Here is an 18,586-nt window from a genome sequence, read left to right as displayed (position 1 = left end):
AACCTACTCTGCACTACTAATTATGTAGCGAGAGAGGGTCGGAGCAGCTTTTACCCGATTTTGGGTCGGGATCGATATCCACAGAGAGCTAGAATTGGAATTGAGTGTCTATTTAGCTTAAGATTACGCAAGTGTTCCAACTTACACTTCTAATCATTTTTGAGGGTTTTCTTTATAATTCTACTTTTATCAAACTACAGATTATAATTGCAACTAGATTAAGCTAAGAGATAAGCTAAAAGGGTAATTCAAATGGTTTAAAAGAGAACTAGGGTAGTGACATCCACCTAGGTGGTTAATTGATGGGTACTTGAGTCTAAGGCACAATTTTCATGATTGGGGAGTATGATATAACCATTGCACTACTTTACCCACTCTACACCTCTCGGTGGTTCAAGTGATTTTGCCCAATTGAATTTCTCAAGACCAACTGGGTATGCAAATTTACACAAGCAACTTAGGGTTCAAGTCGGGTATTACTCTCTCGAGGTTTAACCCTTTAATTGGGGCTATCAATCTCTTGAGTACGCCCCAATTCCTTGTTGGATCAATTTTAGAGACTTGGGCTCTCTTTCTCAAGAAGAGCCCTAGTCAACTAAACACAAACTAGTATTTGCAACCACTAATTCAGCAATTAACCATGAAATTGACCCAAATATCAAATACCCATAGTTATTTAGCCCTAAAATACACGACCCATCAATTACCCACACTAGGGTTGAGCCACAACCCTAGCTATGGGGTCTAGCTACTCATATTCAAAGAAGAAAAACAAGAAATAGATGAAGATAAACTCATATTAATTAATTACTAAGATAAAAATAAAGTTTCAATGTTGCAAAGTAGATAAAATTGCCCAAAATGGCTACAAGTGTCGTTCCCACGAGCGCAACTACTTCTAAAAACTATCTGATACCCTAAAAATGGAAAAAGAATCTATTTATACTAAGCTGAAAAATTTGGACGAAAATACCCTTGCGGGGTTAGTGCGGATCGCACAAAATGGTGTGTGGACTCATTAGGGATCTGAACTTGAAGATCTGGTTCTCTGAACTCGGGCTCCGCGGACCGCACAGAATGGACTGCGGCCGCGGAGGCTTCTAGTGCGGTCCGCACAAAATAGATTGCGGATCGAATTGGCTTGAAAGCTCCAACTTGACACTTCTCTGATTCTCAGCTCTGCGGACCGCACAAAATGGTAGTGCGGACTGCACTGCCTCTTAGCCTGGAAATCATGCTCTCTGAATCTCCTAGTGCGGACCGCACAAAGTGGTGTGCGGCCGCACTGGGCCTGTTTTGCCTGAGCTTGTCTTGTCTTTGGCACTTGTGCAAGTTTCTCTCCTTTTGAGCTGGTCTTTGATATTTTGTCACTTTGTTGAGCAAACCTGCAATCAAGCACAACTTGTGAGCCTTTCGGGACTATTTTGTGTGAATTTCTAATCAAAGCATAAGCAAGAAGGAGTATAAAATGTGTCAAAATCCCTAGTTATCAACTCCCGCAAACTTATGCTTTTGCTTGTCCTCAAGCAAACAAAATAAGATACACCCCTTAAGGGAAAATCCAAGAAGTTTTCAACTGTCCTAAAGCAACCTCAACTAGCATCAATTGGGACTAACAATTGTCCTCAATACAAATTAATCATTAACAACATTTACTCATTGAAACACCATGGGTTAAGTGCGACACAAGAGCATCAAGGGTTGACTCAACACATCAAAGAACTCTTTCAATTACTTTGGTCATTGTGGAACCCAAACTCACACATTCTCAACTCTCCCTAAGCAAACCTCACCTTTAGAATAGTGGAACGCAAAACGAGGTTAATGAAAATTCACTCATATCTCTCAAGAAAAAGTCACAAGTCTAGCTCTAAGTACCATATGCTTGCTCCTTATGTGAGTATCCATTAATGTAAGCTTCATTCAACTCAAGATCATATAGGGCTTTTGTGGAAACATTGTGAAGGCTTTTGGTTTAAGGTAGGGAATTGGTCTAAGTATGTTCCATCTTCCCTTAAGCACTTCTTTTGATTCATTTAGCACACATTCACTTGACTCTTTGAGTCATTTCACTTCTTTCTAAGGAGTTAGAGATACACACTGTCACTCTTTCTTATGCATTTCAAACATTGTCTCTTTTTTCAACTTTCCACACCTTTCATTTTTTACTTTTCTTGAGATAAGAGGGGTTGCTCTGATGGTAAGCAACCTCCACTTCCAACCAAGAGGTTGTGAGTTTGAGTCTCCCCAAGAGCAAGGTGGGAAGTTCTTAGAGGGAAGGGTGTCAGGGGTCTATTTGGAAACAACCTCTCTACCCCAGGGTAGGGGTAAGGTCTGCGTACACACTACCCTTCCCAGACCCCACTAAGTAGGATTATATTGGGTTGTTGTTGTTGTTGTTGTCATTTTTTGCTTTTCTTGAATCCCTTTTTATTCTTTTTCACATTGGACATTCTTTTTGTATTTTTGCTTTTCTTTCTTTTTTTCATTGTCTTTCCTTTTCTTCATTTCTGTGCCTTTTTACCACTTTGTTGCAATCCTCGTCTCTCCCCCCAAACTTATACTTTTTTTATGTGCTAAAAGAAAGATCGGGTGCCAAGAAAGGGTATCTTTTAGAACGGGTATAAGCTTGTATCATGGTTCTTGAAAGAAAAAAAAAGGTCCAAGGCTTAAGAGGGTTGACTAGGGATCTTATCATTGGTAGGCTATGGAATTGTTCAAACTATCATTTGGATCAAGGAGAGCCTATAATCATGTCTCAAGTCAAAATTCACTTAGGATTTCGCCTCAACAAACATTCAGAAAAGTTCTAGACCAATGGCTCGGGACTTGGACTTGCAATTCAATTACTCACCGCACAAGCTAAGGGATTGCTAAAGACATAGAGTCAGGGTCCCACAATGACCTTAGATACAATTTGAGCACAAATGGTCCCGAAAAATTACTTGATGATTATCGGTCAACACAAGAGTCTCAAGGTCACGACTTTCACAATCCTAAACACAACAATTTATTTTTGACCATGAGATCAAAGGCAAATGTGTTAGGCCCAAGTGGAGCTTTGCTTGAGGTACCCTTAACTACCAACTACTAAAAACAAAAAGAAAACGGACTCAAACCCTTAAGAAGGTTGTCACGCCATCCTTCATTGGGAAGAGCCACCCAGTTCACACAACACTCCACCTTTGGAAAGAACCATGACATTAAGAAAACCAAAGGCTTATTGCAAATTTTGAAAACAAGAAGCTACGAATCACAAATAAGAAGCTAAGAACAAAAATTTGCGGAAAATAGAATGAATATATACAAAAGGGGATTTGAATATACAATAGATGGGATGAATATGTACAATGAAATATAACTTTATATACAAACCCAAAGTAAAATAAAAGTACGATAAATGTAACGAAATGTCAAAATTATATACAGACCAAAGATGAAAAATCAAGAAAGCATAAAAATGTATCAAATATATATACAATCATCCGAATGAATAACATGTAGAGCCTACCTCCTCAAATGAAAGCTGGCATTGTCCCCAATGCCAACTAGTCTAAATAAAGAATCAAAAAGATAAGAGGAAAAAAGATATAAGAAACTCTCTATAGCATGTCTGTATGTATAGGGTCATGTGTGGTTCATGGGTCCTCTCTATGCTCGGGGACCTCAGACTGGTCCCCTGTGGCCTGCTGCTCTACTACTGGGACCTGGTCCTGGATCTAAACAAGCTCTGTAGGTAGTGTACCCTGTGGCTGACTAGAAAAGGTCTCATGTGGGTCAGCCAGCTGGATGACTGCATCATCAGCTCGAGGGATCATCCTCTTCATCTTGGGAGGCCTCTGTGACTACTCCGGCTCTGGATGAACTGGTGGTGCTGGGTCCTAGAGTAATAAATCTAAAGGCAGGTGATCCACCTGTAGTCTTTCTACATCTACTCTCAGCTCCTTCACGGACTCTTTGGAGGCCCGTGTCTTCCTCAGCTTCTTGTGCTCCCGAGCAAGCTCCTTGAGAGCCTTGCTAAGTGAATCAACTGCCTTTGAGAGCACTGCCTGAGTGTCGAGGATTTTCTTCTGGTTGTCTAAAATATCTCTAAGAGCATCCTCGATTGACTGGGGAACCTGTTGGGCTGGAGGTGCCGATTGAGCCTCAACCACAATAGTGAGTGTAGACAACTTAGATGAGGCAGTTTGCGTCCAGTTGTTTATACTAAGAAGCGCCTGGCTCAGTCGGTGAGCAGTAATAGCATGGGGCCGGGAAGATGGAATCTCCAGGCCTGCTGAGGTGGATGGACCGACAAGAATGGTTGTGGATATGGAAATATCAGGAGGGATGTCTGTGGAAGTAGAGGTAGGTTCAGCAGGAGCCACTACACCAAACGGCTCTTCAGACTGGCCAATTGGAGCAGTAGCTGTACCTTTTAAGTTCTTGCTCTTGGGGTTGTCATCCCCCTGCATGTTGTACCAAGAAAACGGGGCTTTCACCTTGACTTTGATGTCGAAGGGCCTCTTGTCCACTTTCAAGTCCCGGAAGTACATCGTGACGAAACTGGGGAATGGATAGTTTCTGTTATGATCCGCACCCACAATGGTAATAATCTGTGACATCACATTTCCCACGTTAATGGGGTACCCTGCCATGATAGAAGCCACTAACACAGCCCGGTGGAGAGGAAGAGAGTTATCATGTGTCGTGGAATCCTACCGGATACATACAAAGGTCTCCCACCCCCGTGCCTCAAAGTTCAAATCCCTTCTTAAGATCCTAGGAGGGCTCGTACTCACTCCCCGACTGATCACAGGACCTATCAGCTGCTTTTGTTGCCTTCCGCATATTTTTGATGTTTTGCCTAGCTTGGAGAGTGAGTCGTACCATTTCTGGTTCCCTCCCCGGGAAGATTCTCCTCTGTCGGGTTGTTTAGATCCTTTGCCTCGTTTAACCATTGTCTGCAAACACAATCAAGTGTACTTGTTAGTATCAGTAGCCTCAGGTAAAAACATTGTTGTAGAATAGAATCAAAATGTTGCAGAAAATAGCCCAGTGCGGCCACACAGGGGTCAGTACGGACCGCACGAAATGGCCATGCGATCCACACAAGTATAGGGATCAGACTACCCATCCTCTATATCTAGGCAGTGCAGACCGCACAAAATGGTAGTGTGGCCGCACTGGGGCAATGCAGTTCGCACAAAATGTAGTGCAGCCGCATTCCCTGAGGTTCAGCATTCAGGTCTTTCATCAATGCGGTCCGGACAAAATGGCACCGCGTACCACACAGAATCGACTGCGATCCGCACTGAGTGCCTAGAAGCAACACAACTTAGGGTTTCATAAATTTTGATTTTAAGTCTAATTGTTCACCTAAGAAATGGCCCTACATGTTTACCCAATGTAATTAACTACCTAAATCTACATTAATCAAGAATTTAACTACCTTAGCCTAAACAATTTTGAAGAAACTACGGGAAGAAGAAAAATAAAAACAAGGAAAATAAAAAAGTAAACGGAAATAACGAAATTAAAGTAATTAAAAGAAGAAAAGTTACCAGTTGTGAGATTTACAAATGATAAGAGAACTTTAGCAGCTATTTGCAAGCAGAAATTATGATGAACAATGCTTTTTAGATGTCTGAGAATTAGAGGGTCGAAAAGTTTGAACAGGAGGGCCTCAGGGACTATTTATAGAAAAGTCCTGGGGCCCAGCTTACCTAGCCCAATGCGGACCGCACAAAATGGACTGCGGTCCGCACTGAACATTAGTTTCAAAGCTTGAGGAGGAACCACTCTGCGGTCCGCACAAAATGGATTGTGCCTGTAGAGGTCCACTGCGGACCGCACAAAATGTAGTGCGGCCGCAGTGGCAAACTTCAGAGAGGCTGCATTTTACCCACACTAGTGCGGTCCGCACAGAATGTAGTGCAGCCGTACTGGCAACTTCAGAGACCTGTGTATTTTTCCACTATGTCTTGCACTGCATCAACACAACCCTGTAACATCTTACAACCAGTTAGCCCAAAAATCAATCCTATACTACAAAGAAAATCAAAGAAAACAAGAATAAAAACACATGGGTTGCCTCTCAAAAAGCGCCTAATTTAACATCGCGGCATGACGCAGATTACCATCACATCATTTGAAATGAAGAAGTGTCACCATGTGGCTGTCATCAATTTTTCCAAGATAATGCTTGACCCGGTGCCCATTAACTCTGAAAACTTCACCATTGTTGTTCTTTAAATCAAGAGCACCAAACGGGGTCACACACACCACTTCAAAAGGTCCACTCCATTTTGATTTAAGCTTTTCGGGAAATAGATGTAACTGAGAGTTGAACAAGAGAACTAAATCACCTACTTTGAACTCCTTTCCACGAGCATATTTATCATGAAGGTACTTCATCTTGTCCTTATACAAGGATGGACTGGAGTAGGCATGGAATCGAAATTCATCAAGTTTATTGAGCTGCTCCACACGAAGATTGGCTGCAACATCCCACTCAAGATTTAGCTTTCTCAAAGCCCACATGACCCTGTGCTCTAACTCAACCGGTAGATGGCATGCTTTCCCAAACACCAACCGATACGGAGACATATCAATTGGCATCTTGAAAGCCGTCCTATAAGCCCATAGAGCGTCATCCAACTTCTTCGACTAATTGGTCCTATTAGCATTGACCGTCTTTGACAATATACTTTTGATTTCCCTGTTGGAGACTTTCACTTGACCACTTGCTTGAGAATTATAGAGGGTAGAAACTTTGTGATTGACACCGTACTTAGAAAGCAACGTGTCGAAAGCTCTATTGCAAAAATGAGACCCCCCCCATCACTTATGATTGCACGAGGAGTACCAAACCTTGTAAAATGATTTTCTTGAGAAATGCAACAATACTCTGGGCCTCATTGTTGGGAAAAGCCATGGCTTCAACCCACTTTGAAACATAGTCCACCGCCACAAGGATGTAAGTGTTCTCACAAGAGCTAACATAAATGGGCCCATGAAATCAGTGCCCCATACATCAAAAATATCAACCTCAAGGATGGTATTGAAAGGCCTCTCATCTTTCTTCAAAATTCCACCCGCTCTTTGGCATTCGTTTCATCTCTTCACAAAGTCACCCGCATCTTTGAACAAAGTTGGCCAATAAAACCCACAACTAAGAACTTTAGAAGCGTCCTCACCCCGCCATGATGAACACCATAGGGAGAGGAATGACAACCCTCCAAAATACTCAATTACTCTTCCTCTGGGACACACCTTCGGATCACACCATCCGTGCAAATCTTGAACAAGTACGACTCATCCCAATAGAAATCCAAACTATTCCTCTTGAGCTTCTTTATTTGGTTAGAAGAGAGCTCACATGGGATTATACCAGTCATAAGGAAATTAGCAACATTAGCAAACCATGGCATATTATTCATCGACACCGAAAGGAGTTGTTCGTCGGGAAATGAATCATTGATCTCTAGGCCATCACGAGGCCTTCCCTCCTCCTCCAAGCGGGACAAGTGGTCCGCCACTTGGTTCTCACTGCTCTTCCGGTCCACAATCTCCAAATCAAACTCTTGAAGTAACAAGACCCATTGCATCAGTCTAACTTTGGAGTCCTTCTTCGTCATCAAGTACCGGAGTGCGACATGGTCAGTATGAATAATAACCTTGGTACCCATAAGATACGGCCAGAAATTTTCCATAGCAAACACAATAGCCAAAAATTCTTTCTCGGTCACCATGTAGTTCACTTGAGCATAATTCATTGTCTTGCTCGCATAGTACACCGGATGAAATATTTTGTTCACTCTTTGACCCAAACCGCCCCAACCGCAACATCGCTTGCATCACACATGAGCTCAAAGGGCAAGGTCCAATTAGGTGTGGTAATGATATGAGTGATGGTCAACTTATTCTTGAGAATTTCAAAGGCTTGCATACATTTCTCGTCAAACATGAACTTAGCATCTTTTTCCAACAACTTGCACAAGGGGTTCACTACCTTCAAAAAATCTTTGATAAATCTCCGGTAGAACCCCGCATGCCCAAGAAAACTTTGAACTCCCTTGACGGATATAGGGGGAGGGAGCCTTGAAATCACATCGATCTTTGCTTTATCTACCTCAATATCATGCCTCAAAATTTTATGCCCAAGAATAATTCCTTCTTCCACCATAAAGTGGAATTTCTCCCAATTGAGAACAAGATTGGGTTCTTCACAACGGGCCAACACCCTATCAAGATTCTTCAAGCATTCATCAAATGAGTCCCCCACAATACTAAAATCATCCATAAAAACCTCCAAAATGTCTTCCACCATATCGGTGAAAATGGCCATCATACACCGCTAAAATGTAGTTGGTGCAATACACAACCCAAAAGACATCCTAGAGAAGGCAAAATTGCCATATGGATAAGTGAATGGGGTTTCTCCTGATCTTACGGAGCAATCAAGATTTGGTTGTATCCAGAATACCCATCTAAGAAGCAATAGAAGGCATGCCCAGTAAGTTGGTGTAACATCTGGTCAAGGAAAGGCAAAGGGAAGTGATCCTTGCGGGTCACTTTATTCAACTGACGGTAGTCCATGCATACCCTCCAACGAGTGACTGTTCTTTTAGGAATCAACTCATTTTGAGAATTTGTAACCACGGTCATACCACCCTTCTTCGGTACACATTGCACCAGTGAAGTCCAAGAGCTATCAGAGATGGGCTACACAACCCCGGCATCCAACCACTTGATCACCTCTTTTTTCACAACTTCTTGCATTCCTTCGTTCAATCTTCTTTGATGCTCCAAGGAAAGCTTTGCATCATCCTCCAAGATAATTTTGTGCATACAGAATGCGGGGTTTATTCCCCGAATATCAACTAGAGTCCATTCAATTGCCTTTTTCCGCTTTTAAAGCACCGCCAATGTGGCACCAACCTGCATGTTAGTAAGGCAAGAAGAAATAATAACTGACAAAGTAGAATTTGAGCCTAAGAACTCATACCTGAGGTGTGGAGGAAGTGGCTTCAACTCCAACACCGGAGGCTCCTCAATTGAAGGTTTAATTGGTAGAGTCTTTCTATTCTCGAGATCTAAAGACAGTTTCCTAGGCTCATAAGAATAAGAGCCCATTCCATATAAAGCATTCATATACTCCACTCGGCTTGCATCCTCATTGACATCAAGATTCAACAATACGGCCTCCAATGGGTCCTCCACATTGATCATTGCACTGGTGTCATCAATTATCACTACTGTGACGAGGTCCACAAAAGAGCACACCTCGGTACTGTTGGGCTGCTTCATCAGACTTGCACACATGAAAGGCCACCTTTTCATCACCCACTCGGAAGGTGAGTTCCCATTCTTCCACATCTACCAATGCCTTTCCCGTAGCTAGGAAAGGTCTGCTCAGTATGATAGGAACTTCGTAGTCCACCTCGCAGTCCAAGATCACAAAATCAGTTGGCAAGATAAATTTGTCCACTCGGACAAGCACATCATCAATAATACCCAAGGGTCTCTTCATCGATCTATCCGCCATTTGTAACCTCATGGAAGTCGGCCTAGGTTGCCCAATACCCAATGTTTTGAAAACTAAGTAGGGCATCAAATTGATACCATCTCCCAAATCACATAGAGCCTTGGCAAAATCCGCACTCCCAATGGTGCAAGGAATGGTGAAAGCATGGGGATATTCAAGCTTCGAGGCCATTGAACGCACTATAGCACTAACTTGGTGAGTCATCTTTATAGTTTCACAATCCATATAACGCTTCTTTGTGACCAAGTCTTTCATTAATTTTGCATAGCCCGGTATTTGTTTAAGTGCCTCCACCAAAGGCACATTAATAGATAAACTCTTCATCATGTCAATGAACTTTTTAAACTGATTATCATTCTTTTGCTTTGAGAGCCTTTGAGGATAAGGTGGAGGTGGCCTTGGCAAAGGAGCCTTGGCTTTTGGCACAACTGGCTCTGGCATGTCAATTATGTGTTCCCTAGACGGGTTCATATCATTTTGAGTTTCCACCTCGACTTCTTGAATATCAATCCTCACTTCATTGTTCACATTTTCATCAACCACATATTCAACTACCAAAGGGACTTTGTCATTTTGCAACTCAACATCATCATCCACGACTTGCTTTTGCTTAGAGGCATTCACATCACCGCCTTTCCCACTTCTTGTTGTAACCGCCATAACATGATTGTTCCCACCCTTTGGGTTCACTACCGTATCACTTGGTAGAGCACCCTTCGGGCGAGTATTCAATGACTGAGAGATTTGGCCTAATTGCACCTCCAATTTTCGGATAGAGGTATTGTGAGAAGTTAACTGTGCATCAGAATCCACATTTTTCTTCATCATCTGCTCGAACATCATTTCAATTCTACCCATATCATTACCCAAAGAACTAGGACCTTGAGATAGAAATGGGGGTGGATTGTTCGGTTGTTGGTACATTGGGGCCTTTGAAATCCTTGCCCCCGGTTTCCTTGGTTTCCATTATTCCATCCTCCTTGATTATTATTGTCACCCCAATTGTTGTTATTACCATTCCAATTCCCTTGGTTGCCTTGATTGTTGTTCTGATTGCCCCAGTTGTTGTTTTGGTTGTTGTTCCCCAATTACCACTATTTTGTTATTGATTGCCCCAATTGCCTTGAGGTCTCCACTATTGTTGGTTAGAAGAGTTGCCCCGTTGGCCTTGATAGTTGTTTACATATTGAACCTCTTCACTTTGGTCATCATAACCATCATTTTGAAACCCATCACATCCATCATCAAATTGCTCAGGATTCCCTTGATTTTGTTGCCTTCTTTGTCTTCTCTTGTTGACAAGCATATTAACACCCTCCATGGCATTCACTTGGCGAGGATTTTGAACTTGTTGCAACTGTGCCTTAGCCAATTGATTCATAGTAGTTGTCAACTCCGTTGTAGCTTGCCCATGGTCATGTAATTCCTTGTGCAAATGAATAACCGTAGGGTCACCTTGAGGCACATTGGCTCTACTTTGCCATGCAGAAGAAGTGTTAGCCATCTCATCAAGTAAATCACATGCCTCATCATACGACAGCTTCATAAAGTTGCCCCCGTCAAGTTGGTCACTATGCATTAATTTGTTGTATTGATGCCCCGGTAGAAAGTTTGTTGGATCATAGACTTGGTCATATCATTGTTGGGGCATTCTTTCACCATCATTTTATACCGCTCCCAAATCTCATGCAAAGGTTCCGTGGGCTCTTGCTTGAAAGCCAATATCTCATCACGCAATGCCTCCATATGCCCCAGCGAGAAAAATTTAGCAATGAACTTATCCGCCAACTCATCCCAAGTTGTGATGGAATGGTTGGGGAGTCTCTCTAGCCAATCCAATGCTTTCCCCCGAAGTGAGAATGGGAAAAGCCTCAACCTAAGAGCATCCTCGGACACATTGGTCTGCTTGCTCCCCCAACATGTATCCACGAACCCCTTGAGATATTTGTAGGCATTTTGATTCACAGCTCCCGTGAAATACCCACGCTGCTCAAGTAAGGTCAACATCACGTTGGTTATTTGAAAATTGCCCGCCCGAATTCTGGGTGGGATAATAGCACTCACATAGCCCTGGTTCGGAAGCACTCTAAGAGACACTCTTGTAGGTGGTGGAGGAGGGTCTAGAGTATCACCATTCGGATTAGCATTGGCATTGTGGCCTCTACGTTGTCCTTGAGGTACAAGAGGCACCTCATCTTCCCCGACATCATCTACCTCCTCCCCCACAATCACGTTTCCAAGAGGGTCATTAGCGTTGTTCGCTGCCATTGTAGTACCTAAGTAGTGACACAAACAAGTAAGTAACAAATAAGGAAAGAAGAACAATACACAAAACTAACTAAATAGATAGCCAAAACCGTTAACTCCCCGGCAACAGCGCCAAAAAGTGATCACAGCCTACTCTGCACTAATAATTATGTAACGAGAGAGGGTCGGAGCAGCTTTTACCAGATTTTGGGTCGGGATCGATATCCACAGAGAGCTAGAATTGGAATTGAGTGTCTATTTAGCTTAGGATTGCGTAAGTGTTCCAAATTACACTTCTAATCATTTTTGGGGGTTTTCTTTATAATTCTACTTTTATCAAACAACAAATTATAATTGCAACTAGATTAAGCTAAGAGATAAGTTAAAAGGGTAATTCAAATAGTTTAAAAGGGAACTAGGGTAGTGACATCCGCCTAGGTGGTCAATTGACGGGTACTTGAGTCTAAGGCACAATTGACATGATTGGGGAGTATGATATAACCGTTGCACTACTTTAACCACTCTACACCTCTCAGTGGTTGAAGTGATTTTGCCCAATTGATTTTCTCAAGACCAACTGGGTATGCAAATTTATACAAACAACTTAGGGTTCAAGTTGGGTAATACTCTCTCGAGGTTTAACCTTTTAATTTGGGCTATCAATCGCTTGAGTACGCCTCAATTCCTTATTGGATCAATTTCAGAGACTTAGGCTCTCTTTCTCAAGAAGAGCCCTAGTTAACTAAACACAAACTAGTGTTTGCAACCACTAATTCAGCAATTAACCATGAAATTGACCCAAATATCAAACATCCATAGTTAATTTAGCCCTAAAATACAAGACCCATCAATTACCCACACTAGGGTTGAGCCACAACGCTATATATGGGGTCTAGCTATTCATATTCAAAGAAGAAAAACAAGAAATAAATGAAGATAAACTCATATTAATTAATTACAAAGATAAAAATAAAGGCTCAATGTTGCAAAGTAGATAAAATTGCCCAAAATGGCTACAAGAGTCGATCCCACGAGCGCAGCTGCTTCGAAAAACTATTTGATACCCTAAAAATGAAAAAAGAATCTATTTATACTAAGCTGAAAAATCTGGACAAAAATGCCCCTGTGGGGTTATTGCGGACCGCACAAAATGGTGTACGGCCGCACTAGGGCTCTGAACTTGAAGATTTGGTTCTCTGAGCTCGGGCTCCGCTGATCGCATAGAATGGACTGCGGCCATGGAGGCTTCTAGTGCGGTCCGCACAAAATGGACTGCGGACCGCATTGGCTTGTAAGCTCCAACTTGACACTTCTCTGATTCTTAGCTCTGCGGACCGTACAAAATGGTAGTGCGGCCGCATTGCCTTTAGTGCGGACCGCACAAAACCTAGTGCGGCCGCACTGCCTCTTAGCCTGGAAATCATACTCTCTGAATCTCCTAGTGCGGACCGCACAAAGTGGTGTGCGGCCGCACTGGGCGTGTTTTGCCTGAGCTTGTCTTGTCTTTGGCACTTGTGCAAGTTTCACTGCTTTTGAGCTGATCTTTGACATTTTGTCACTTTGTTGAGCAACCTGCAATCAAGCACAACTTGTGAGCCTTTCGGGACTATTTTGTGTGAATTTCTAATCAAAGCATAAGCAAGAAGGAGTATAAAATGTGTCAAAATCCCTAGTTATCAACTCCCGCAAACTTATGCTTTTGCTTGTCCTCAAGCAAACAAAATAAGATACACCCCTTAGCAACTATAAAGTTGCGTATTTGGTTGAAACTATTTGATACTTATTGTCACGCCTCCTTTTTCACCCGCACCACCTCAAAGGGGGCGCGGAAGGGAGTTTTTTCTAATTATAGGACAATCGAAATGGGATTTATTTATTTATTTCAGAGTCGCCACTTGGGAGATTTATGGTGTCTCAAGTCACCGGTTGAATCCCGAATCGAGGAAAAGAATGACTCTGTTTAACAGTCTGCGCACCAGAAATCCGGATAAGGAATTTGTTAACCCGGGAGAAGGTGTTAGGCATTCCCGAGTTCCGTGGTTCTAGCACGGTCGCTCAACTGTCATATTCGGCTTGATTATCTGATTTTATACAAATATGAACTTATGTGCAGATTTTAACTCTTTACCGCTTTCATTATTATTATTATTATTTTATAGAGAATTGCAACGTTGTGAAAATGTATCTCGAACCACGTCACAATCAATGTACTCGTGGTCGTCGATACACTTTGACTCCGTTGAGATTTGGATTTGGGTCACATCAATGTACACCCGCATTTAAGAAATTAAATTATTAAAGGCGCGCCTAAAGCGACTAGCGCATTATTATTTTTGAGAAGGCCGTGAAATCTTGCTAAAACGGCCCATCCGAAGTTCAATTAATTATTATTGAGGGCCCCGTAGCTTTCGTTTTATTTGGCGAGGTTCGTCTCATTTATTTTTAAAAGGGCAATCCTAAAGTGACTACATTTCTATTAAATTTATTTCTAAAATAAAGGGAGGAATCCTAGTTAATAATATTTCCTAACTCATGTTGCAATTAACCTTAACTAATTATCTATAATCATTCAAATATCCAATTATCAAAAAATGCAAGTCCAGAATCAATTTCCAAACTTATTTCCTTTAACAGAGTTAATCAACAAACTATTCTAGGCTAATTAGTGATAAGCAAATCCAACAGTCAAATTACACCTCCAGTTTTAAACTAACTCACAATTACCATTACTAAGTACAAAACAATATGTCTCCGGGATTACACTGCCAATTATTAGGACGAGTGAGGACTGTGAATCACAAGATCGCTTTATGTTTTGAATAACTTCTGATTTTTAAAACTTAACTACACTAAATGAAATTAAATTACCACATGTCTTAACAAACTATCAAATGTCCCGAACAGTCCATGAGTTCAATAGTCCAAACCAATCTAAATCGTTGTAAAACAATTTTAATTACAGTCCAAACTACTACAATCAATTATGATAAAATACGGCAAGAACTAAAGCTTTCAATGAAATTATATTTCCATTTTTTATTTCATTCCAACTGGACAGCTACATGGTTTGAGATTCAGTACATGTACCTGGAAATGGCAATACAAGATGAAGAGAAGGAGGAGTCAGCAACAGTAATAACACAGCAACGCAACAGCAACCCAACAACAGCAATTCGAACCAAATTCGAGGCCCGAAAATTTTTGAAGAAAACCAAACAAGCTCAATAGAACAACCCCAAAAGTTTGTAAAAGACTAAAGAGCAACAACCAACATCACCACAAACAGACTCAACCACGCGTGTATTAAACCCAAAACTAAACTCGTCTACTACTTTGTTTTTGTTTTCTCTTTCTAAACTCTCCAGCACTCTCTTAAGATTTTTAGAAAAATGTTCAACCCCTTTCCAGAATGTCTTCCTCTCAATATTTTCGGAATTCCCCCCTTTTTCTCAATATCCAGCCCCCTTATTTATAGCCAAACTTCAAGCATTTAAAATTAAAATCCCACAATCTTCCACCCATCCCCCTTTAACTTCCACTACTTAATGTTTTGTCCCCCACTATATTAAACAAATATATTAGTTCTCACTAACACATATCTTTTCTTTATTTAATTCCATTATTCCCTGCTACCGCATGTCTTGTCCCCCACTATATTAAACAATGTATTAATTCCCCATCATTATGTCTTGTCCCCCACTACGTATTAAAAAATGTATTAATTTAATATTATTAGTACCTAGTGGACGGAACACTCAGATTAAATAATTGTTCAAATTTTCAATTCCAAAAATACCCCTCTGAAATTACTGAAATTACCATTTTACCCCTGGAAATACTGCAATTTACCATTCTACCCCCATCAGCTATAACCAATTCACCTAATCAATTCTAACCAAAATACAGCAAATATAACCAATTCCTAATCAAATTCAATCAACAATTTCAAACTAAATGATGAACAACAAAGAAACAACTGGAATTATTTTGACTGAACAATATTTTTTAACAACAAACCTACTTTCAGATTCAACAACAATAACAAATTGAACATAACAAACAAGTAGATTCAAATCACTAAACTCAATAATCAATTGAACTTTAAATTAAATCTAACAAAATTACAACCAACAACTTCTATATTAAACTAAACAAGAACATAAAACAATCTGAAGAAATAATCAAAAAAAAATGATAAACAACGAACAAGAAAAGAATCAAACATATACTGATTTCAAATCCGAGAATATCAAACAAAATACGGGAAAAAAATAAAACTTAAACTAACTAACCGGAAATGAACAACGACGAACTTGAACGGAAACGAAAAACTCGAACCAAGACTGCCAACGACCTCGACGTGAGATGAAGCCGCTGCTGCTGGACGACCTCGACGATGGTTAACGTGAGCTGCTCAGCTGCTGGTGGGCGACGAGGGCCGTGACTGGTCGACGCACGAGTGAGCTAGGTTGCTCGACGAGCAAGAACGCAGCAGTGGGGCGCTGGGCTACTTCACGTAGCAGAAACGATAGCGGATTTGGGTGGTATATTGGTGGCGCTGTATGTGTTGTTCACAGCTGGAAGACAAAGCAGGAGGGGGGTCGTTCATGGCGACGTGAAGACGAAGCAGAAGAAGGTGCAGCAGTCATGGAATCTCGACGAGGGCAGCAACAATGGTTGACGCAACAGCGATGGTTGCTCGTCAATGGCGGACGTGAGGAGGAGGCTGGCTGCTGCTGGTTGGGCGACGAAGCAGCTGCCATGACGAAGAAGATGAAGACGAAAAAGCAGCAAGGGTGGAGCTTGGGGGTCGACGCAACTCGTCAATGGCGGACGAGAGGGGGGGTCAACTGGTTTTTTCCGGTGATTGAAGGGGTCGTTTGGAGGTGAGGAAAGAGATGAAGACATGAGGGGTCTGTTTGGACGTGAAGATGGAGGGGAATTGGCAGCCATGGGAGGGGCTTGGGGTATTTGGAGAAGATGGAGAGAAAAGGGGGGGCGGATGATTTTTTAGGGTTTTTGTTTTTTTAGGGTAATGAAAAAAAATGAAAATGGGGGTTGGGATTAGTTTGGGTTGTGGGGCGAACTGGGTCAGGTCGACCCGATGAGGTTTTGGGTTGGGTGGAGGTGTTTTGGGCCTATATTTAGAATTGAAGAGGAGGCCCAATTCCGATTTTCTTCTATTTTTTGTTCTCTTTTCTTTTACTTATTAATAAAACTAAAATGCTAAAATTAAATTATAAAAACCAAAATTATCTTAAAATACTCATTAACTCCTAATAATAATTATCACCCAAAATTAAACATCAAATAAAAATAAAATCACACAATTTGGACATTAAATGCTAAAAATGCAAGAGATGCCTATTTTTGTAATTTTCATTCTTGTAAAACAAACTTAATTACTCATAATTGCAAACCTAAATCCTAAATTCAAATGCGACATATTTTTTTATTTTTTTATTAATTTAGCAAATAAAACATGCACAAACAAAAATGCAAACAATACAAGAAAAATAACACAAAATTCACAACAATTTCAAACCTAAAAATTGTTTTATTTTCGGAATTTTTTTTGGGGGAGTAATTCTCATATAGGGTAAAAATCACGTGCTTACAGCTACCCCAGTTTGTCCGAAGACACGAAGAGTTTTCGTGCAAAGATAAAGTGAGCGATTTTTGCCCATCCGAGTACTCCGTGTGAAGCATTTTTTGAAAAAGATTTAACCGAACCTTTGCTTCAAAGGTTTCCTATATATCCCTGGCTAGAAAGGAATCAGGTTAATGTAGTTCGGAAAGTTTTGGTAGCTTGGACTACCATGGGACTGCAATGTTACTGTTGTTGCATGCTGTTATTACTGTTTGTCGACCTCCTTATTACACCATGCTGAAAGAAAACAAAAAGCTAGACTAGACCATAGTCTATGAATTACAAAATCTTATGTAGATCTTCAATCATGCTCTTGTGTCTCTTGTTGCTTTGATGTCTTGGCGACTCTTCTGGCATTTCTTTACTTCTGATTTGTCTTCTATTCTCCCTTGACTGTCGATCTTGACCTGCTTATGTCCTTTTCGGGAGCTTCGCATTATTTTTCCATCGAGTCTTGGACTTCCTTCCTCTGCTGGGGATTTTTGTTGTTTCCCGATGGGGATTCCGGTTGTATTCTTCTGCTTTACTGACTTGAGATGTATTCCTCTATTATATGGGCGGACTCCCAACTTCAAAACTTGAGATGTAACGACTGAAATGTATTCCTCTGTTATATGGGCGGGCTCCCAACTTATAGACTTTAAATTTAAAGACTTAAATGTATTCCTCTGTTATATGGGCGGGCTCCCAACTTTAAAATTTGAAATTTAAAGACTGAAATGTATTCTTTTGTTATATGGGCGGGCTCCCAACTTCAAAATTTAAAATTTAAAGACTGAAATGTTATGGGCGGGCTCCCAACTTCAAAATTTGAAATTTAAAGACTAAAATGTATTCCTCTGTTATATGGGCGGACTCCCAACTTCAAAATTTGAAATTCAAAGACTGAAATGTATTCCTCTGTTATATGGGCGGGCTCCCAACTTCAAAACAACTTTGAAAATAAAGCGTCATTCTGTTCTTCAGGGGGGCTCCTGACCTCAACAACAACTTTGAAAAATAAATCGTCATTCCTTTCTTCAGGCGAGCGAGATTTCAACAACTTCGAAAAATAAATCGTCATTCTGTTCTTCAGGGGGGCTCCTGACCTCAACAACTTTGAAAATAAATCGCCATTCCTTTCTTCAGGCGGGCGAGATTTCAACAACTTTGAAAAATAA

This window comes from Nicotiana tabacum, chromosome 11 (assembly GCF_000715075.1).
Source record: "Nicotiana tabacum cultivar K326 chromosome 11, ASM71507v2, whole genome shotgun sequence".
Taxonomy (NCBI): Eukaryota; Viridiplantae; Streptophyta; class Magnoliopsida; order Solanales; family Solanaceae; genus Nicotiana; species Nicotiana tabacum.
Note: the sequence above shows the minus strand (reverse complement) of the source record.